Below are 23,228 nucleotides of genomic sequence, written 5' to 3' on the forward strand. Positions count from 1 at the left end.
CAGAGATTTTCGATCCAACACAAAGACAAAAATTTTAGCTAAGACAATAATTAAGAAATCTCTAGTACACAGCAAACGCATTGGAACGCTCCTTCGGGCAGTAATGGCCCCGAGAATGTGCACATTTTTCGGAAAATATCGATAAATTACACTGTGCTACAAAATTTGACTCAAAGTCAGTGGGTGGAAATTTCCTTTTGGAGATGAAAGCCCTTAGTGAGTGTACAAAGAACGCAAAAGGAAATTTTCAGGATAGGTCAAGTTTCTGAGATATGGTTTGGCCAAAATATCCTTGAAAAAAATTTCAAGTCAAAATCCGGGGGTCGATTTTCACCGTTGACATATGGTCTAGTGGACTTTTTTGCTCAGTACAATCCCAAGAATCAGTAACTCCAGGCGCCACTATCACTTTTTTCCTTCCATACAAATCGCCCGGCCTAGTGTCCACTCCCTTGTCCCGTATGGGATGTTTGTGGAACAATTATATATATTCTGCGAATCTTAGATAATGTTCGAATATGTACATCGGTCCAATCCTTCGAGTACCTCCACCCCAAATGTTGCAAATTTTTGACAAAATGCCCGCAAGATATCTTTCGAAGAGATAACCAATTTGGTCCAAATTTTGCACATGGCAATATTTCTTCCAGACATAGATCAGGACGTAATCGGTCAGGACATATCGGTCTAAACATTTGGGTACCTCCCACACAAAATTTCAACATTTATCGCCAAAGTGCGGCCTAATGACATGTATCGGATATTTTTAAATTGTTTCGCCTTATATTGTCCTTGAATGTCGTCCTTTCAGAGGATTTTAAGGTCGTCATACTACTTTTAGGGCGTCTTTCCAGAAGACTTTAAGGTCATATTTCCAGACGACTTTAAGGTCGTCCTCTCCGACGACTTTAAGGTCGTCTCTTTAGACGATTTCAAGGTCGTCTCTTTAGACGATTTCAAGGTCGTCTCTTTAGACGACTTTAAGGTCGTCTCTTTAGACGACTTTAAGGTCGTCTCTTTAGACGACTTTAAGGTCGTCTCTTTAGACGACTTTAAGGTCGTCTCTTTAGACGACTTTAAGGTCGTCTCTTTAGACGACTTTAAGGCCGTCTCTTTAGACGACTTTAAGGTCGTCTCTTTAGACGACTTTAAGGTCGTCTCTTTAGACGACTTTAAGGTCGTCTCTTTAGACGACTTTAAGGTCGTCTCTTTAGACGACTTTAAGGTCGTCTCTTTAGACGACTTTAAGGTCGTCTCTTTAGACGACTTTAAGGTCGTCTCTTTAGACGACTTTAAGGTCGTCTCTTTAGACGACTTTAAGGTCGTCTCTTTAGACGACTTTAAGGTCGTCTCTTTAGACGACTTTAAGGTCGTCTCTTTAGACGACTTTAAGGTCGTCTCTTTAGACGACTTTAAGGTCGTCTCTTTAGACGACTTTAAGGTCGTCTCTTTAGACGACTTTAAGGTCGTCTCTTTAGACGACTTTAAGGTCGTCTCTTTAGACGACTTTAAGGTCGTCTCTTTAGACGACTTTAAGGTCGTCTCTTTAGACGACTTTAAGGTCGTCTCTTTAGACGATGATGGTACATGTTTTTTCGGGAGCAAGTCCAAGGCTATAGAAGAGTGATGGCCAAAAACAACAACTTTCCTATGCCCGCGGGCATACGACACACACGTACACTGTAAACACATTCGTTCCGTTAATGCATTTTTTACGTTTCCACTCACACTAGCGCAAGTTATAATCTGCAAATGTGTGTTTTTGGCCATCACTGCTATAGAACACGAAAATCTATAAATTGAATATCCGCTTTGGCCGACATTTTGATCATCGTAAATTTCATGTAAACGTATATCAAGTTTTAAGAGAAACAACACCTTTGGGTACCTTCTCCACAAAAGTTTAACATTTTACTTAGGTCCTTTTTGCAACGATATTATGGTTTTCGTGGCAAGTCTATGCTTTCTGACATAAAAGTACAAAAATTTTATGTTCTACGGTGACCAACTGAAATTACTGGTGGGCACGATATCTAGCGAAAGTAATGCCTCCCCCAATATGATCCACTTTCAAAATGATTCATTCCCTCGGGTAACTCATCCGCAACACTGTTGTTTTTATCGGCAAGTTCAAAGGCCCCACAATTCTGAAAAGCCCCTAAAGCTAGGGTCACATTAGGCAAATATTTGCTTTAGTGTGCGCTTACTGACAGCAAATGAGCGTAAATAATGCATTGAAATGTATGCTCAATTGCTCTCAGTAAATACACACTCCCTGTCGCTGGAGCAAATATTTGCCTAGTGTGACCCTAGCATATATATGAAAATCTCAGGGTATAACTCTGACGGTGTGCTTCTTTCCAGTAGTTCACTCGACAGGTTGTCACCTTATCTGAATCCTAATTTGGCGTGAAAATATGCAGAGAAATTATGTTTGCTATTTTAACCGGTGATTTGTATCAGTTACAAGACATTTACGTAGCCTTATCAATTTCATCCAAACACGAAACTCAGGATTGGCTTGTGGCATCTTTGTCGGTAAGGTAGGATTGTGTTCAAATAATTGTTTCGTGGATCTTCTCTAGAGTTCGACGAAGGTTGGAGTTCTTGTCTATGGAAGATTTATCAGTTCCAAAAAATATTAATCAGATCCGAATATTTCTTTGACCATAACTTTTAACCGACCTCATAATAGGTCCATCCGTACTCTCTAAGTATTAGTAGAAGACTCAGTAAGAAGAGCGATTAATTGCTAGTCTGACCTCATTTTGGCTAGGTGAGATACATTTATTTTACTAAAGTGTCCTCTCCAGATTTTCAGCAAACTTATGTACCTGTTATTTAAATCCGTTCATTCCATATAAAGGTACTTAAAAAAATTTAATACTTTGAAACCATAGTGTCACATTATGGCCTTTTCTGTTGCAAAATGTGACTAAACGCATTCGGATTTTTAGGTCAGCAACTAAGGACCTATTCTACGATAAAAGCATAGATTATCGGCTATCGCATTTGTCAGGGCAGAGTTGCTACCTAAGTATTTATATTTTAATTTCTCAGGCTCATAGATCTTCGGGTACGATAAAATTAGATTTACATTAGGGAAGAAAGTCTCACATATAGATTGGTGTAACTCACAAAATCCCAGAGTTATGATCACTGGGGGAAAAATTGACAATATATGTCAATAAGCTGCATATTTAGGTTATCTTTTTATTGAGGCCATAATTTTAAAGTTAAAATATTTGCGTAATATTATTTCAGAAGGTATGCAATTTAGTCGACTTATTCTTCTTCCACAAGTGCGGCATTTTCACTTGCTAACTAAATTTCCATACAAATTTCAAAATTAATTAATTTTTCAATTTTACATTGGGGCGTATACAATTCGACAACATTTATACGCATCGGTGGCCAAGTAGACAAAACAATATGTGTTATTTGTAAACATAAGCATTTAGATCTAGCATTAAATCCAGCATAAGTAAATGTTTAAATACTTCATAAATTATCCTATTTTTTCTTGGGCCCTTCAATTCCTCGGAATATCACGTAGAAGATATTCATTATCTATTTTATTTTCATACTATAGCAGCAAAGATTATTCATCACAATGCCTTTTACGATTTTACCAAATTGATTTGTATATTCTAAACCTCTGTTAATCCGTATACAATTCATGAAGAAAGATGTATATGTAGCTTACTTTTTTATTTTCGAAAAGATTTCTAAGCATTATTACGCTTAATTAATTTTTAACACAAACAAAGCAAATCTCTGTGTTATAGCGTTTGGGTCTTCTTATCTGCTTACTCTGGTTTTGTTCGTATGTAATGTGTATCAAATGTAGGGCAGTCTGTAAACGACTTTAATTGACCATCATCGTCATCATCAGCATTATGATGATGTTGCTGCTTGCTTGCCACCTACCCTTTTAGTCCTTCTATGATCCAAACAATTTGTCATCATAAAGGATACGGATATATCTAAAGAGAGTTTGTGTTCCTTGTTATCTTTCATATCGCTTCATCTCTTTCTTTTTCTGGCCTGGCAGTCGGGCAATCTGAAGGACTTTGCCTTTGCAAGAGTGGATGGATATTTAAAAAAATGGGAAAAGTTAAACAATGTAATAATTAATTAAAGAATAATGCTCGTAAGAAACAAAAAAAAAAGACAGAACAAAAAATAAATGCGACAGAATAAAGGCAAGGATAACTGTCAGTCAGTATAGAGCAAAGAAAAACAATCACGCTAATGAATAAAACATGTTGGACCTGAAGAAAATTGGACCGAAAAGGAGCAACAGTAGCAGGCAGGATATCTACTGGCGTTAAGGACTTGACGAATGTATGAATGCTAGAAGTAAAGATTACAGGGAGGACAACAGCAAAATAAACAATTACAACAATTTAAGGACCCGTAAACCGCTGGCCATTGAAATGAATGATTTCAAGAAAAATCCATGATCTTGTTGTTGTTGTAATGTTTATTTGCATTTATTGTTGGCTGTGACATTATGAAAGTATTTCAGCTATTAAGTAGATGGAAATGCTTATAAAATGAAATGGAATGTGGGTTATGATGGTTTATTATTAATAATGAATGAATGAATGAATGAATGAAGAATTATGAATTTCCCTGTGAGAAAGTCATACTAAAGACAAAAGAGACACAAAAGCAACAGAAGACATTTCAATGACTTTAAGGGATATCACCAATTTGAAGTGTTAAAAAATTGCGAAAATATGTCACATGAAACTCTGCTATTCACCCTTGACATTTGCTATTGTAACGCACGAAAAATTTGACAGTTCTGACTGGGAACGTGACATTTCAAATTTTTGTCTTTTTTGTTTGGTGTTAAGTTACAACAATTGAAGTAATTCCTTGGGGTAAAAACTACCCACGTCTTTAAATTCCCAAGGAAGCCACAATTCTAATTAGCCAAATGTGAAGTGGTTTTCTTTTGTCAGTCAATAATTTTTATGATGGTTGTTGCTGTTGTAATGGTAGAAGAAGGTTGGCGTGCCAGAAATTTGATACTTTTAAAACAAGAAAAGGCCTTTTAAAAAAATTTGAGGTTATAAAAATGTTTCTTCTTAATGGATTTCAATATAAAATAAGAAATTAAAAACAAATAGGGTTTGAAAAGTATAAAAGTTGCTATTGGAATATCAATTAGCTGGATTACAAAATATTGAAGAACATTTAATATGATATAGCAGGTATTGTTGGGGTTATTTATTTCATTAGCCTTATATAAATATACATATGGGGAATTCCAAGTGAAATCGGACAGTTCGGAGAAAAGTAATTTTTGATTTCAATTGTTTTTGGTTCAATTAATGCTCCTAGCCAACAGAACATTTTAGTATATTTTAAAAATGTTTTTTTGACCAACGGTACAGAGATATCGCCTACTGAAATTATCGCATTTTTAAAGAACTATGTTCAAATAAATACTCATAACTTCTTTAATATTGGTCCAAATGGGACCATCTTTTTTTTGATTTGTTTGTTTTTTTATCAGCTATCGAAAGAAATATTTAAAAGAAAAGTGCACAGTGGGCTTTAATGCAATTTTCGGGATTTAATATTTAAAATCAATTTTTAAACATGATTGCACCCTTCGATTTTTTCAAAAAAAATTTATGTTAAACTACGTTCAATTACAAAAATTTTAAGCCCTATGTGGTAATGGGATTCGGACGATCACTATTTTTTCTGAATTTTTTAAAATTTGTCAATACAATTTTTCCTTAATACCTTTGTCCAAAATTTGTATTTCCTGTATTTTTGAAGATAAAAGTACATATTTATCATTATATATTATATATTTATCATAAAAAATAGAAAAAAAATCCACAGTGGACTTTAATGGAATTTTCGCTGATGCATTTTCAAAATCGAAAAATGACGCAGTTTTTAAGATGTTTGAGATAAATTCATAAATATAAAATCAAAACAGATATTTATAAATGAAATTTTTAATTTTTTTAATAAAATAATAAATTTTGGACAAAGGTATAAAGGAAAAATTGTATTGACAAATTTTAAAAAATTCAGAAAAAATAGTAATCGTCCGAATCCCATTACCACGTAGGGCTTAAAATTTTTGTAATTGGTTGTAGTTTAACATAATTTTTTTTTGAAAAAATCGAAGGGTGCAATCATGTTTAAAAATTGATTTTAAATATTAAATCCCGAAAAATGCATTGAAGCCCACTGTGCATTTTTCTTTTAAATATTTCTTTCGATAGCTGATAAAAAAAAACAAACAAATCAAAAAAAAGATGGTCCCATTTGGACCAATATGAAAGAAGTTATGAGTATTTCTTTGCATGTAGTTTTTACAGAATTTGACTTTTTCAAGGCGCGATATCTCTGGAACCGTTAGTCAAAAAAAATTTGAAAATATACTAAAATGTTTTGTTAATCAGCAGCATCGCCACAGCAAAAAATAAAGGAAATCAAAAACCTCATCTTGAAAAAGTGTCCGATTTCACTCAGAAATCCCCATATATAAAATTTTTACTGCGAAATTCCTTGTTTAAAACAAATTAACGACTTTTATGCCGTCCAATAAATGGTATTTGTTTTATATTTACCATGGTAATTTCTAACTACATTTTGTTATGAGCCAACAAATTTATTGCAGTGCCTTGTAATGCCCCATAAAATGGCCATTACGAAACAAAAATAACTAAATTTCGTGGATTGCTAAATACCATAAAAATCTGTTTTAATAAAGCCTATTATAAAAAATGTATAATTCTCATTTTGTGTATTAAAATAATTTATCAAATATTAGGATATATCGTGACAATATATTTTTTAACAATTTGTTTACTATAATTTATTTATTTTATTTCAATTTATTTTCAATTTCAATTTATTTCCATTAAATTCCCAGTTTTGCAATTCTTTTTTTAACATTTTATTTTGATAAAGTTCCAGCAAAGCTATAAAAAAGTAGCCAACAGAGATGTTTTACTTCAAAAGAGTTTTCCAGAGTTCCTATTTTAAAATTATGTTTATTTAGTTTTATATAAACAAATTGAGACGGGTTAAATTTGCTTCCCTCCTTTTTTCTCTTTCTCAATTCCTGTTAACAAAAAACAAAAAAAAAAAAAAAAGAAGAAACCAAACCCAAAAACATATTTAAGAAATCTTAACTGAATTAAACCAAATTGCACACACATCACATACATCTTACCCGACCCTATTCTGCATTACTTTCAATTTATTATGGCAAAAATGAACAGTTTTTCCTTTTTTTGCAAAACAATTTGAGAGTACGTAGTTCATTTTCTTCACTAAATGCAAGCCAAAGATTTTTCCCATTACAAAGTAAAAACAAAATGCGGCTTAATATGTTCTCCATTTGTTTCGTCATATTTTGGCAAACAACAAAAAATATTTTGTGTACAAAAATATGATTTTTATGTATTTTATGATGTCTGCAGTTTATGAAACAAAAAAAAAAAACAAAACACGAACAACAAAACAAATCACCATTGAAAAAAACACAACACAAGAATGGTAAAATGCTAAAAATCCCCTCCTTCCTCCCTGCCTTAAAACACAAACAAGTGTATAAAATATCTGAAGTGGTAAAGCGCGCGCGCACTTCAACATAAAACACCATAAGTGGAAATATGGGAAATATGGTTGAGGCCGCGGGCTGGGGGAAAGTAGCAACGGCAAAATACTCTACACTACACAAGATTTGTTGTTTTTGTGTGAAAGGTTATGTCTGTCCTGTAAAAACTCCTGGATTATTTTTTGTTTGTTTTTTTTTTTGTTCTTCTTCATCGTCTACAATAGCAATAACCAAAAACGAATCGGCAAAAAGGAACTGGGAACTGTTTATGTTGCTGTTGGTATTTTTCACTGCCGCAAATAACGCATCAAAAAGCTCTCTCTCGTTTTTGCACACAACTCAACACACTCCACCATACCAAAAAGACGCATACTTTTATTTGCAAGTGTGTTTTTTTTTACAAACATACGCACCAATATCATCAATCTTACACACAGACACACACACACACACAAATATACACATTTTTACATATCCAGCTTGGGTTGGGAACGCGAAAAACATCATAGCCATGTGTATGTGTAGCAATGATGATGATGACGATGACGACGATATCGACGCTAAATTCGCCAAGACCAACAACGGCGAACACCATGACATCCCCATCAACAAAAACAACAACAACAACATCAGCATCGAGTTGAAACGGAAAAGGATGTTAAAGTGAAAAAAAAACTGAAAATGAAATATGGAAGCAAAAAAAAAAGGAAAGAAACTATAAACTCCGAAAACTAAAACTAAAGTTGAAGAAAAACAACATTCCGACAATCCATGTTTGTTGTTATTAATGTTACCCTTGCTAGTTAAAATCACAATGGGATAGGGGATTTTATGTCTCGTCTTTCTTCTAACTAAAGGGCCTTAATCAAGAAAATTGCATCAGAGTTTTAAGTCCAGACCAATATATAAGAACCAAGACGAGCAATTCGAACATTTGAAATATATAATAAGGATTATTATGCCAAGTTTCGCTACTCTAAGTATCCTGAGCATGCCACAGATACTGGCTAAACCTCTCTGTAAGATCCGTCGGCAGGATAGAATTCAAACACTTGTATATGGGGTGTACAACTCGACCTAGGTAGTGCAATTTCATCTGTATTTTCCGTCTCCATATACTCTTGGAAAGTGGTTTCTCTTGAAAGCTATCAATACTATCTCATTTGCTTTCGCAAGTATTTTCATGGATACTATCAGTGTTATATATCGATGCCTTACTTTCTCAACCTCGTATCTTATAATATATAAACAATTTTCTGGAGATCATATTTTGATAAATCGGGGTTTGGTAAAAGTTTAAATATTAATTTTTTAATAATTGGATTTCAACTTTTACCCAACCAGCTACATATGTTTCAAATATTAATCGTTTTTTACCTCTCCCGAAAAAATTTATTTTTTTTAAAATACGAGGGTGAAAAAGTAATGAATAGGAAAGTATCAGCACCATATTTTCCGTTACATATTTCAGGAAGCTGTTATTGTGTGCGTGATGAGAGAAACTTTCTCTGAGAGCACCCCTATTTTGTTTTCGAAGTTCTTGGTCAGACCAAAGTAGAGTCCATTGGTCAGTTTTATTTTTTTAAAACAAAATCTTTTTTTGTTTTGTTAGCGATTCCGAGGTAACAAAAATCTCTAGCTACCTCATAGTCCATCATTCAAAGCCTGTCCTAACCACCTGGACTGTTGGGTGTTGAAAACACCAACTTGTTCTAATTGGCCAGTAAAGACCCATGGTGTCGATGTTATCTCATTTTTATTGACATTTACATGTCTTAAATGTCCCACCTCTGAAACATCGTCGGGGGTCAGAGGGATTCTTGTCTTTGCTGCCCCCCTTACGATGGTATAATTTTTTTCTGGGGAGAGTCCACACTTCCTGAGATAATGGCCGAGGGTATATACACTTTCATACGGGCAAAATGTGTCTCATCGAAAAAATGGTTTTAGACCCCAAGTATGTTTGGACGAAATGTGGAGTCGATTGAGCAATGTCCGTCCGCCTGTCTGGCTGGAGCGCACGATAACTCTCGAACGGATTAACCGATTCGGTTCAAATGTTGGCTTTCGTAATATTTTGCCCAAACTTAGTTTAAGTTCGAAGATGGGCTATATCGGTCCACTCCTTCCAGTACCTCCCCCACAAAATTTCGAAAATGTTCGGAAAATTTGTGCGCACGATAACTTTTGAAGGGAGCAACCGATTTGGTCCATACTTTGCCCATCGTAATGTGGTTTTAATATGGACCACTCCTTCGGGTACTTCCCACACAAAATTTCGTACAAGTTCAGTTTAGGGCCATCTCTCGAATCGCTTTGATTTTTGTTTTAGCAACTTGTATTCACTGCCCCCCATACGACGGTACAAGTTTCCTTAGGGGCAAGTCCATACTTCTCGAGAAAAAAGCCTGAAAGTTGCAAAAACCCCCTATGACACCGTGTGAGGTGGTTGGAGCGCAAGATAACTCTCGAACGGATCTGCCGATTCGGTCCAAAATTTGGCCTTAGTAATATTTTATCCAAACATAGTTTAAGTTCGAAGATAAGTCATATCGGTCCACTCCTTCAGGTACCTCCCCCACAAAAGTTCAAAAATGTTCGGAAATTTGTTCGTACGGTAACTCTTGAAGGGAGTGGCGGAATTGGTCCATACTTTACACGTCCTAACATATCTACTAGATATAGATCAGTTTCAAATATGGACTATATTTGTCCACTCCATCCGGTACCGCCCACACAAAATTTCGGATAAGTTCACTTTAAGACCTGCTATCGAATCACTTTGATTTTTGTTGAAGCAACTTGCGTTCGCTGCCTCAATTATGATGGTAAAAGCTTTTTCAGGAGCAAACAGCCCGAAGGGTGTAAAACCCCCTTATCGCTCTGTAGTTGGAACATACTGTCTTGTTCTCTTTCTCATCCATTTCTGTACGAGACTATAAATTGTTATTGGATATTTAGAAAACGTTTAACCAAGTTTTAAACATTATTGAAATTGGTGAAATTCCATTTCAAGGATTTAGTTTAAGAGTAGAGTCATCGAAAATCTCTCACAGATTACTTCGATTTACTGCTAATCCGAATTACGTTTCAGATGTCTGAAATCCATAAATTACTTAGAGTATTGTTGTGTTTATTGGACCTGAGAGATGGAGTATAACTCACAGGCTGCCATTAGGAACCATAGTATCAGTTTTATGATGGGAGCTTAGACACAAAATCCTCTCAGCTAAGTGCGGCAACACACTCTCACGTCAATATATACATACACACATCCACCTACACATGTATATATGTATGTATTTGTTACCACATTTTATTAGTATTTCTGTTGCTGATACATCTGATGATGAACATCAACAACATCTGATGTTGTTGTGCTCCGACAAAATAGGAGCAAAAGAGAAATAAACAGAAAAACATCAATAAAAACAAACTTTGTTTGAGAAATTATAGTTTATAATTATAATGTGTACACACATTTATTACAAGAACACAAGAGCGGACACACACACACACCCACCCATCCACAATGAGTGTGCGCTCGTGCAAAACTGTATCCTTCCATCATATACTTATTTATACATTGTATCCTTCGAATTTTTGTGTTCACATAGACAATGCTTGTTCGTGATACTTCTTCTACCCGGCTAAAAGTTCTGGTTATGCATAATCTGATGAAACTACCAGTGTACGTACGCATTGTAGTATCTTTCCTTTCCTTGGATGTTTGTTCTAGAAAACATCCTCTTTGAATATAACCGAAAAAATCCAAAAAAAGAAAAAGTTTCACAAAACTATTTTTCGCCAACACCTATCTTCGCCTTCACTTAGGACAAAGAGTGCATTTTGCCATTCTATTTTTTTAAACAAAAAATATGTTTTGTAATTTATTTTCTTCCGGGCTAAGATGGTGCCGTCTTTGTCTCCAACTTAGCACAAGCATGTACCACTACCACCAGTAACTAATGAAACACAAAAGTGTCATAAAAAATTGAATTTAGGTTAATTCACAATATATACTTATGGCCATGTCCATGTGTGTGTACGTGTGAGTGTTCTTGTCCTTATCCAGCAGCTTTCATTGTTTCGAACTGTCGTCATTGTTGTTCCTGCTTTAATGACATGCACGAGTTATGACAAATAATTAAATTTGATGGAGTCTTAAGTTTCTCTCTTTTTTGTTTTGTTCTCCATTTTTTATGAAGAACCAACGAACGAACAGGACATGTGTCTTTTAATTGTTGCAAATATGGCAAACAATAGAACGAACTGTGCTCAAGTGAAACCGCCAAGACAAAAACAACAACATTGTTATGTTGCACACACACACATGGACCGGATGACACAAATTGGATAAGCATCATTGTTCGACATGTTGAAAAGAGTTCGCAACATCAGATGATGTCATATAGAGCGGGGGAATATATCCTAGATCTAACAAGGTATTTGAGTGGTGTCGATATTTATTGATGTTGTTTAAAAAAAATGGGTCAACTATTGAGTGGAGTTACATAGATAGGAAAAGGAGAGTTTAGTGTGAAATTAAATGGAGATGTTGAGAATGATGATTTTTGTGATAATAATAATAACAATAATGTTGATTATGTAGGACTACCAAAGAAAGCTGAATAGGCAGGCCATTCAAGTGCTTTAGAATTAGCTTTTTGGCAAATTAAATAAAAAGAACTAAAAAATGGAACTAGAACTAAGAAGTAATATTTTCGACACAATCCCTCGAATTTAAACAATGATAAACTTCATCATATCAGTGAGTGCAGCATATGAGAACCTTTGTGTAATAATCCACAAGATAAGTTAGGTTCGTAAAAAATTAGGAAGAGTGGAAGTTACTCTACTCCGAACGGTATGTTGATCTAAGTAAGACAAACACACGTTGAGGAGTTTAAAAACAGTTTAAAACAAGTAAGAAAGTATCAGTCAGCAGTGGCGACAGAGATATACCCTCAGCCTCGGTCCTAAAGAAAAGAAGCAGACACAATACTGTCGAAAAAATTTTATCGTCGTAACTAGAGCCACAAACACAACATGTTGTCAGAATTTTTAAAATAGTCCCAGTGCCCAAATGTTCGGGCATAATTCGAGGGGGTAAGAAATAACCCGATATATAACGTTTGACCCAAATCGTTTTCTTCCTTCGAGGGTTAGCTTAGTTATTACCCAGCTTGGTTGTTGCCGACAGGCTCTTTATAGATTTTGAGTCATTATCTCAGGTAGTATGAATTTGCACCCGAAAAAATTGTACCGTAGTAAGGGGCTGCAAGAACAATCTGCTGAACAAAATTCAATATGATCCGAGATGAGCTGTTGAACTGTACTTCTCCCAAATTTTATGTGGGAGGTCAATCGAAAATTTCCTGCGAGATTTATCTTACGGATTTGCCATTTAAGTTGGGGCCGTCAGGGTTTCTTGGATATTTTAGGTAATTATCTTAGGAATTAGGACTTGTCCCCGAAAAAAAATTGTACCGTTGTAAAGGGGACTTCAAGGACAACCTGCTGAAAAAATTTCAAAACAATCTGAGAGGAGCTCATGTACTTCACTTTTTCCGAATTTTGTGTGGGGGGCATCCGTAGGAGTGGACAGACGATTGGAAGTAATATTACAATATACAAAGTTATGACAAATTCTGTTACTCTCTCCGAGAGTTATCGTGCTGACCATTTTAGTGAACATTTTCGAACTTTTGGGGGAGGTACCGGAAGGAGTGGACCGATGTGGACATATTCTAACTTAAACTAAGTTTGGACAAAATATTACGAATGCGAAATTTTGGACCTCATTGGTTGCTTCGTTCGAGAGTTGTCGTGCGCACCAGCCAGCCAGACAAACGGGCGGACGGACATGGCTAAATCGGCTCCAAATTGTGTAAAACAGATTTCGTCCAAACATACTTGTGGCCTAAAACCATTATTTATTAGCCTAATGGCTGAGGGTATGAAAACATGATGTTGTCTGGCCTGCAACTCGAACTTAGCCCTTCCCTGAGCATGGCGGGTTTGCTTTCCACTGTGGAACCCCAAATTATAAATTTAAATGAGTTTATTATACAGACAAAACTAGATCTCATTAGTGCATACATCTCATCTAGTTTAATCTGTGCACCAAAATCCCCAAAATATTCTTCTCACCTTAAATGCCATTTGCTAAATATTCAAATCTCATCTGATTACTTCATAATTCTAATATACTTTGACACCATCTTACCTGATGCTAATTAAGTCTAATTACTGACATTTAGCACACTCACGCACTCAATCAAAAGTTTAACTTTAATTGCTACAATTTTGAAGCAAAACGCTGTTAATTTAATTAAGGATGCTATAAGGAACGGAACTTTGATAACGGCATTTATACGGTTGCCATACGTACAGCTTGGCTAGCTGCTCAATTTCATTAAGTTTCGATGCTATTATTTTCAAATTCCGAAGCATACTTTGGCCATAAAAGAAACACAGTGTCGCTTACGCACTCACACACACACACACACACTTTACTAACAAATGCAATGACATGTTGTGCTATGCACAAAAAGGAACAAAAAGGTAATATTGAAAATTAGAAAAACCTCTGATTTTATTGGCATTCAAAACGTTGTTATTTTGCAATCACCACAGCATGCGGGAGCTGGGAATATACCTGAGATGGGCGGTGTTGGGTGGTGGCGTTAGTGTGGCATAAACCACATCAGCAACTTCTTTACGTACGTGACTTTCAAAACCAATTAAAAACATCTCTCATCGACCTACATTTGTTTAATAAACACCACTCTAATAAAAACGTAGCAAACCCATATGCCCCGCCGCACACCACACCGCCATACTTTGAATGGGCCACCCATACACCAACAAGACCCACATGCCTTGCAACCCACTTTTAAAAGGAATTTATTTTTTTTTTCCTTGCTCCATTGTTATTTTTTTAGTGTAGGAACTGGCAAATGGATACGGGTAGAATAGAATATAGTTAACATGGCTTAAATTAAATTAGATGCTAGAACAGGGGGTTAAAACATTTCGACCATGTGGTGTGAGAAGTTGAAATGAGAGGAGAGGAGGTTGGTTTCACAAAATGTCTGCTAAGTGACATTTAGTTCAAGGCTTTAAGGAAACTTTTGTTGATTAGAAAAAAACAAATTCAAAGGAGAAGCTGAAAAAAGAAAACAAAAAAACCTCCTACAAAAACAATGAATCTGATCCCAGCATTTAGTAATGCTAAGCACTAAATTATTGCCTAATTGCCAGCCATTACACACACCTTCAGCTGTTATTAAAAAAAAACAACAACAACTTTTGTTGTTCTATACACCACCTGTGTTGTTTTTGTCCCAAGCTAATGTATGCACCAGCATTTCTATGGTGTGAACCGTTCTGCCTGTCCATTCCCTGCTAATCAAGGATACTCCGCAACAATTCCTGCCAATTTGCACGAATGACTTGACTGCTAATGAAATGAACAATCGTGGCTTATCGATTGATTTTTTCCTGCTTCTACTCAGCTGTGTACACAATATTGGAGAAATGGCAAAGATTTGGAGGGCGAGCGTGGTGATGTGAATGACATATTGGCTGGCATTTGGCTGATGTAACAAAAACACTCTAAACAATTAATTATAAATTGTGATAATCAAGATTTTTAATGAATTTGTTAGCGTTTATAACATTTTCGAATAATTTTTCGAATCATGCGGCGGAATTGCTGGAATTTCAAAGAATATAGCATATTTATTTGATGTCAATATTGAGAGGTTGGAATGAAAGAGTCCGACAGAAATATAGATCCAGCCAATGTAAAAGAATAAAAATGGTTGATCAATTATTTATACAGGATGGATGTATAAATAATTGGAAGGATGCGTAGCTGTTACTGAGAAACAGCGACACCACTTCTGAATATAAAAAAAATAAAAAATATGGGGAAAATATAAGGTTACATTTTGGTGACTTGTAGAAATATAGGGTGGAATGGAGTCAAATAGAATCGAAGTAATACATCTAGTTTGTTCTGAAAGAAAGTTGAATCTGTTGTTTATCAGAAAGTTACAGACTTTCTTGTGAGAACATAGGACATCTACTCGTGCTCGATAGCCTTTGTTTCCTCCTTGTCTTCGAAGAGTCGACAATAGTATATGTAATTACACTCATATTTTGAAGACATTGAGATTTTATAGCAGTTGTCCCTTTATGTCCACAAGTAGTCGTCGCTAATTTTATTTTGGCAGAGAAGAGTATTCGTTCTGCGTCTGGGTAGGCTTAGCCTTATTGTTTTTGAATCCTTATTAGATTAATGTTACAAAACTTCCTTTTTATGGCCAAGTCCGAACAGCATGTCTAATGACATCACTTATAGATAATGTCTACATGGCTGATTTGCTTGATAATGTTTCCCACCACTGAACATTTTTGATGATGTCTGTCTTGTTTATCGAACCCAAGCACTCAGCATGCGAGGTTAGCAAGCACTCGACGTGCGAGGTTACCATAAATCTATTAAAAGGTCTCTTTCTCTAATTTTTAAATTTATTAAAGGTTTTTGTTTCAGAATTTTAAATAAATTTTAAGTTATTAATGTGGGGAAATATGGACTCAAGGTATAAAAATTATAAATTTAATTGGGAGATGTGGTAAAGAATTCCAAAAATCGTAGATTAAATTGGCTGTTTGTGGTATATAATTGTTCCACAAATATCCCATACGGGACAAGGGAGAGTTCTCTCATATCAATGAGTTCAAATTAGCTGAATGTTGTGGGTCCTCCTTTTTATTGCCGAGTCCGAACGGCGTGTCTTAAGGCGCCACTTTTAGAGAACTCTTGCATGGCTGAAATACTCAGGAAATGTCGCCAACTGAAGGGTTTTTTGCCACCGTTGAAATTTTTGATGTTGCCTTGCCGGGGAATTATACCCACGACCTTCAGTGTGCATGGCGGGTGTGCATACCATTACACCACAGGTACCAGAAATAAAGATGCTAAGAATATTGTGAATACCGGCTACACGAATAAAAAATTCAGAAAATACGTCATTTTGGTTTGTTGGATTAGGGTTTTGATAATTATTTGGGCTCTTATTACGTAGAATATGGGGTTTCCTAAAAATATAATATTTTAAAAGAACCATAAGGAGATGGTCTATAAGTATATCTTTAAGAAGAGAGCCAAGTAAGAAAGTATCAGTCAGCGGTGCCGACAGAGATATACCCCCAAGCTCAATCCTAAATAAAATAAGTAAACTCAATATTTCTGCCGCCTATATGGGTTTTTTGAGTTTTTGGGCCAATTTCTCGGGAGGTGTTAACTAGCCACTGAAAAAAGTATACTTTACTAAATTATACTAAGACCGCATATGCGACGTAATGCCAAAAAATTAAAAACAATCACAGACGAGTCCTTAAACTGCACTATTTCCAAACTTTGTGTGGGAAGTACCCGAAAGAGTGGTCCGATGCAGTCAATATTCGGACATAATCCGAGTCTGTAAGAATTAATACAATGTATAACGTTTGGACCAAATCTATTTCTCCCATCGATAGGTATTTTAAGTACTACCTACCTAGATTAGTTGATTTCGGCAGGCTTCTTTTGGGTCATAATTTCAGGAATCATGGACTTGTCCCCGAAAAAATGCGCCATCGTAACGTGGCGTGCAAGAAGAACTTGTTGCAAAAAAAAAAAAAAAAAAAAAAAAAATTATCCGAGATGAGCTGGTGAACTGTACTTTTTCCAGAAGGTACACGATTTAGTCCATATTCAAACCTGATCTAGCCTGGAAGTTATATTACCACATGCAAAAGTATGACCAATTCGGTTACTCCCTTGAGGAGTTATCGTGCGCACAATCCAAGCGACAAATTTTGATATTTTTGGAGGAGGTACCAGAAGGAGTGGATTTGCCTATCTTCGAACCTAAACTAATTTTGGACAAAATCTTACCAAACCCAAAATTTGAACAAAATCGGTTGATCCGTTCGAGAGTTATAGTGCGCACCAGCCAGCCAGACAGACGGACGGACATGGTTAAATCAACTCCAAATTGATTGAAACGGATTTCATACAAAAAGAAAAAATTGAATTTTAAAACCATTATTTTGATGAGGCACAATTTTGGTCGTATCAAAATGTATATACCCTCTTTAGCCTAAAGGCGGTGGGTATAAATATTTTACGGAGCAGCCCCTATACTGCACCAGAAGGTTTTCGTCGGTAATTCAACTTTTTAACTTTATCTAAGTTTGGAAGACATTCTACGATAAGTCCAGTTAAACTAGAGAAGCCACTGCGGTTCAGTGGTGAGCATGTCCGCCTTGAACTCGGAAAGTCTGCGGCCCAATAGCTGAACAGAACATCCGATTTTCGGTGGTGGCAAATAATATTGGATTACATTGGTGGTATCGTGTCGCAATATGATATGGAATGGAATATGCAGTCATTGACATGGAAGAAATCTTCCTTATCCCTTTGTCCCATGTGCGAACTTATATATGTACATATGTACAGTTTACACCAATATGATTAACGCCTTCAAGCTGTAATGCGCAGCAGAGCAGAGCGATATGACTAAATTGACACGGAATAAACTGAATCTCGGATGGGTCTTAAAATATGCGATATTCTAAAGTATTTCCTTTTTCGATTAGGAACATATTTTGTCAAAATTTATATACCCTCATTAACCATGCGCAATGTCCTTTATGGCCGAGTCCAAAGGACGTCTCAAAGCTTTTTTAAATAAACTGGAAATTTATGGAGAAAATGGGAATGCTAAATATTGGACTACACTGGCACCCTTGAAGCGAACAAACCAACAACTATTTGCAGAAAATTCAACATCAAAAATGACCTTTTCGAAATAGCCTGGAAATAGATTTCAACTCCTTCTTTCAAAAACATACACTTTCCACTTGAAAAGGTCAACTGAAGAGGAAACAACTATTTATATTCAGTTCTTGAGATGTACCGAAAAAATTCAAACTTTTAAATATCTCTGCTTTAAATCCCACATCGTTGTTGTTTTTAAGTTGCTGCAAATCCAACAACAAACAAACTTTTCTTTCTCTGTTCATTTTCTTGATGAAGTTCTTCCAATGTCGTCCCCCAAGTTATTAAGGGGGGAAAAAAGTTTGTCATCTATTTTAATTAGCTAAATGACAAAGGAGATATTTCATAAAAACGATGACGACATCAAAATCTCTGGCACATGGTGTCTGCTGTCTGTGCTACAGTTCGGAGCTTTGCATTGCCTTGTGCGTGGCACAATTGTGGAACTAATTTCCCATAGTTTATGGCATAATTGATTTGTGTCCACTCACTATTCAATAGTATGGGGCGATTAAAAGGCATATTGTCCAGTGGATTTTCTAAACATCCATTCCCCCGCCCCTCACTCTAGAGTTTGTAAATAAAAACCACACTACTGCTAACCACTTAATCTATTCCCTTTCTTATTCCATTTCTCCTCTAGGACATTCATGTCCATTGTGGCTAGCAGTAGCGAGTCCAGTCTGTTACAGACAGAACAAAAAGTTTATCTATTATCATAAACACAATATCCCCGAGATGGCCACCCTAATTATGATATCAGCCATCAGCAAAACAAAGGCCACAACACGCTCGACACAAAACTTCTTATCGTCCTCTAATAAATATGACAAAAATTGAAAAGAAGTCCTGTGAATATTTTATTTTATTATTGAATTGAGGTTGCCATGAAGGGAAGTACTAAAGTGTTATGGGCGACCTTAATCTACTGAAAAAAATGCGAACCGAACTTATCACTGAACATTAAATCCAACCGAACAGATAGATAGACAAACAGACAGACACAAGGCCTTATGTTTAGTGCTAACTTTACAAAAGCAGCCAGGGGTGGGGTGGGGGGTTAAAAACTTTACAAGTTGTGACAGTGTTAAACGAGGGTTGGGTTGCCGGGGGTGAGGGTTGATTGTTGGCATAGATGGAGGTTCAAAAATGTCATAACTATTGTTATTATAGTTATTAAAGTTGTTTATCAAGTGAAAGCAAGGCAGCCGCAGCCACAGCAGCAGCAGCAGTGGTAAACTTTCATGGGTGTGTCGTTGTTTTGTTGATGTTATCCCAGAACACAAAAAACACTTGAAACACTCCCACACCCGCACAAAGAGATACACATAGACGACTATAAACTACTAAACTAAACAGTTACAGCCGGATGTAAATATCCTTGTAGGAGACACACACACACACCAACACATGCTTACGCAAATTCTACACATTCTTATTCATATCTGCTGCTGTATCCCGCACAATCACATTCTCACGCACACACACATACATTTACATTTCTCCAAATAAAAATAACAATCATTACAATAAAAAAAATTCATAATTTTTTGTTGCTTCTCCTTGGTAAGCGAGTCGCAGAGTGGGAGGAAAATATTTTTAGTTGTCGTTTTACAAGGAAAAAAAGACAAATTCTATAACATTATGTACTAGTTTTCTGTTTGTTCGCTGGTTTTGTTGTTTGTCGTCGTCGTTGGTTGGTGTTTTCATATGAAAACCAAGATCTCATCGAAACTATGCAGATAACAACAACAACAACAAAATAGCCACAATATAAATAATGGTTAAAGCTAAAACTTTTATAATATTATTTATGTGAGTGTTTTTTCTTTTCTCGTTTGTGTGTACACATTTCCATGTAGTATTGTGTCATACTCCTAGTTTTCGTTCTCATCTCGATGTGAACAAATCGATGATATTTGTGTGGATATAAAAAGATGAACTTTCTCTTCAGCACAGAAAAATGAAATTCATAACAAAAAATCCTTCAACTATAGCCTTGCATTGTGACTCCATGTACATAAATAGAAAAAATGCTACTAGAGACTGACTTTGGTGTTTTTATAATCTAACAACGACCACCACCCACTTCCTTTAATGTCCTGCTTCCTGAAGCATTGCTCCAAGGGGAATTCCACTGTGGCAGTGGCAGAGGAAGTTTTACATGCATATGAGCAATAGAGTAAATAGCTTTGTTGTGTGAGTTGTAAAAACGTTCGTTTTAGTCAGAAATCCAAATCCTTTTAATGTGTGGAATCTGACTGAGTTGGTTTCCAGGAGGCGTTAAGCATAGCGAAAAATGGTGGATGAAATCCTGATTTAAACATACACACATAAATATGGTCATACATCTGTGATAACGGAACAAGAATTTGTTCAGCTTAAAATAAAAAAAAACATACATTAGAGTGTTTCCATGTAAAGTGTTGATGCACATGGCAAGTTTGTCAATGTTTTATTTTATGCCTCCAAGGACATTGATTGCAATTGGAATGATAAAATATCAAACAATCGAAGATTATTTTTTTTTTTTAATTTTTAAAATAACAAAATGAATTAATATGCATTTTTTTGTTTGACACACGGCGGGTCCTAAAAAGTGAAAAATATAAGTCAGCTCTGTCAACAGATGTGCATATCGCTCATTTACTCAAAGAGTGACACATTTCAAAAAATCCACTTTCGAGAAAAAGCGTTTTAAGTTGGCGAATGAAATTTGACTTCCCCACTTAAAAATATTGTTGCACAAAAACTAAAATAACTACTTGGATTATATTTCGCAAACAGCTAGCCAGATATCAGTGCTAAATTTCTGTTCAAGATCAAGCATGTTGGATTATGCGAAACTCGTAGTAAATGAGCTGTAACTCGACGAGTTTTGGAGATATCAGTATGAAAATGTGACAGAAGATAAAGTAGAAGTCGTAGAAAAAATAGAAATTGCTAACTCAGAAAACGTATTTTTTGAGTTACGCCACTCTTTGAGTAAATGAGCGATATTAGTACCTTCGGCCTGCGACTGTGCCAAAAAAAACAATAACATTACCCTCGGTCTTTAGGATAAAGAGGGTATCTATACTTTGATACAATTTTGGCCTCATCGAAATAATGGTTTTAGACCCCTATGTTTGGACGAAATCTATTTCAGGCAATATATACTCCTTCGTTTAACAGTTCTTCTCGGATTGTTTTGTAATTGTTTGCAACAAGTTTTTTTGCGGGCACTGTTACAACGTCGAAATTTTTTCGGGGGCAAGTCAATATTTCCTGAGATAATTGCCAAAAATCTACAAAAAAACTTGTCGACACCAACTATACTTGGTAGTATACAAGATAATCCTCGAAGGGAGAAACATATTGGGTCCCAACGTTGGACTTCGCATTATTTCTTACAACATCGAACCACTTTTTTCGGGTAGCTTCCACACAAAGTTTGGAAAGAGTGCAGTTTAAAGACTCGTCTGTGATAGTTTGCAAATTTTTGGCAACATGGTGTGTAGGCGACCTTTGTTGCGACGGTGTATTTTTTTCGGAGACAAGTCCATACTTCCTGAGAAATTGGTCCAAAAACTCAAAAAAAACCTGTAGTCGTTTATTTATTTTATTTAGGTCCAAAGCTGAGGATATATCTCTGTTGGTACATCTGACTAATACCTTCTTACTTGTTATACCCTCAGCATTTATGATAACGTGGGTATATACACTTTCATACGGGCAAAATGTGCCTCATCGAAATAATGGTTTTAGTCCCCAAGTTATATTTTGTCCAAACTTAGTTTAAGTTCGAAGATGGGCTATATCGGTCCACTCCTTCCAGTACCTCCCCCACAAAAGTTCCAAAATGTTCGGAAAAATTGTGGACACGATAACTCTTGAAGGGAGTAAACGATTTGGTCCATATTTTGCACATCGTAAAATTTCTACCAAACTTAGATGTGGTTCCAATATGGACTCAATCGGCCCAATCCTTCGGGTACCTCCCACACAAAATTTCGGATAAGTTCAGTTTAGGACCTGTTCTCGAATCGCTTTGATTTTTGTTGCAACAACTTGTATTCACTTCCCCCCATACGACGATGCAAGTTTCATCAGGGGCAAGTCCATACTTCCTGAGAAAATGACCGGAAACGGGGCAAAAAGCCCCTATGACACCTTGTGTAGTGGTTGGAGCGCAAGATAACTCTCGAACGGATCTGTCGATTCGATTCAAAATTTGGCCTTCGCAATATTTTATCAAAACATAGTTTAAATTCGAAGATGGGCTTTATCGTTCCACTCCTTCAGGTACCTCCCCCACAAAACTTCAAATATGTTCGGAAAAATTTTGCGCACGATAACTCTTGAAGGGAGTGACCGATGTAATCCATACTTTGCACATCCTAATATATATACCAGATATAGATCAGGTTCGAATATGAACTATGTTTGTCTACTCCTTCTGGTACCTCTCACACAAAATTTCGGATGAGTCCACTTTAAGACCTGCTCTCGAATCACTTTGATTTTTGTTGAAGTGATTTGCATTCGCTACGTCGATTACGACGGTAAAAGTTTTTCAGGGGCAAGTCCATATTTCTTGGAAAAACATCCCGAAAGGTGTAAAAAACCCATATGTCACCATATGTGGCGGTCGGAGAGCACGATAACTCTCGAACTGTTTAACCGATTTGCCCAACATTTGGTCTTCGTCATATTATATTCAAACTTAGTTTCATGGGTTATACCGGTCCACAATTTTCGGTACTTCTCCCCAATATTTAAAAAATGTCACTAAAATGCTAGGACGAT

The 23,228-nt window shown here is 35.9% G+C and overlaps 1 protein-coding gene and 1 long non-coding RNA gene across 4 annotated transcripts in view; both read left to right on the top strand.

The window, feature by feature from the left end:
* The window catches only part of aus (argus), a 157,040-nt gene that overhangs the window by 104,013 nt on the left and 29,799 nt on the right, over positions 1-23,228 (top strand). The gene's annotated exons all lie outside the window — the stretch shown is intronic.
* LOC141390442 (uncharacterized) lies at positions 10,488-14,809 on the top strand. The gene is made up of 2 exons (XR_012409357.1): positions 10,488-12,938; positions 12,989-14,809. It is a non-coding gene; the product is annotated as an uncharacterized lncRNA (long non-coding RNA).

This window comes from Musca autumnalis, unplaced genomic scaffold, assembly GCF_047663935.1.
Source record: "Musca autumnalis isolate F117 unplaced genomic scaffold, ASM4766393v1 scaffold_1, whole genome shotgun sequence".
In the NCBI taxonomy this organism is placed as follows: Eukaryota; Metazoa; Arthropoda; class Insecta; order Diptera; family Muscidae; genus Musca; species Musca autumnalis.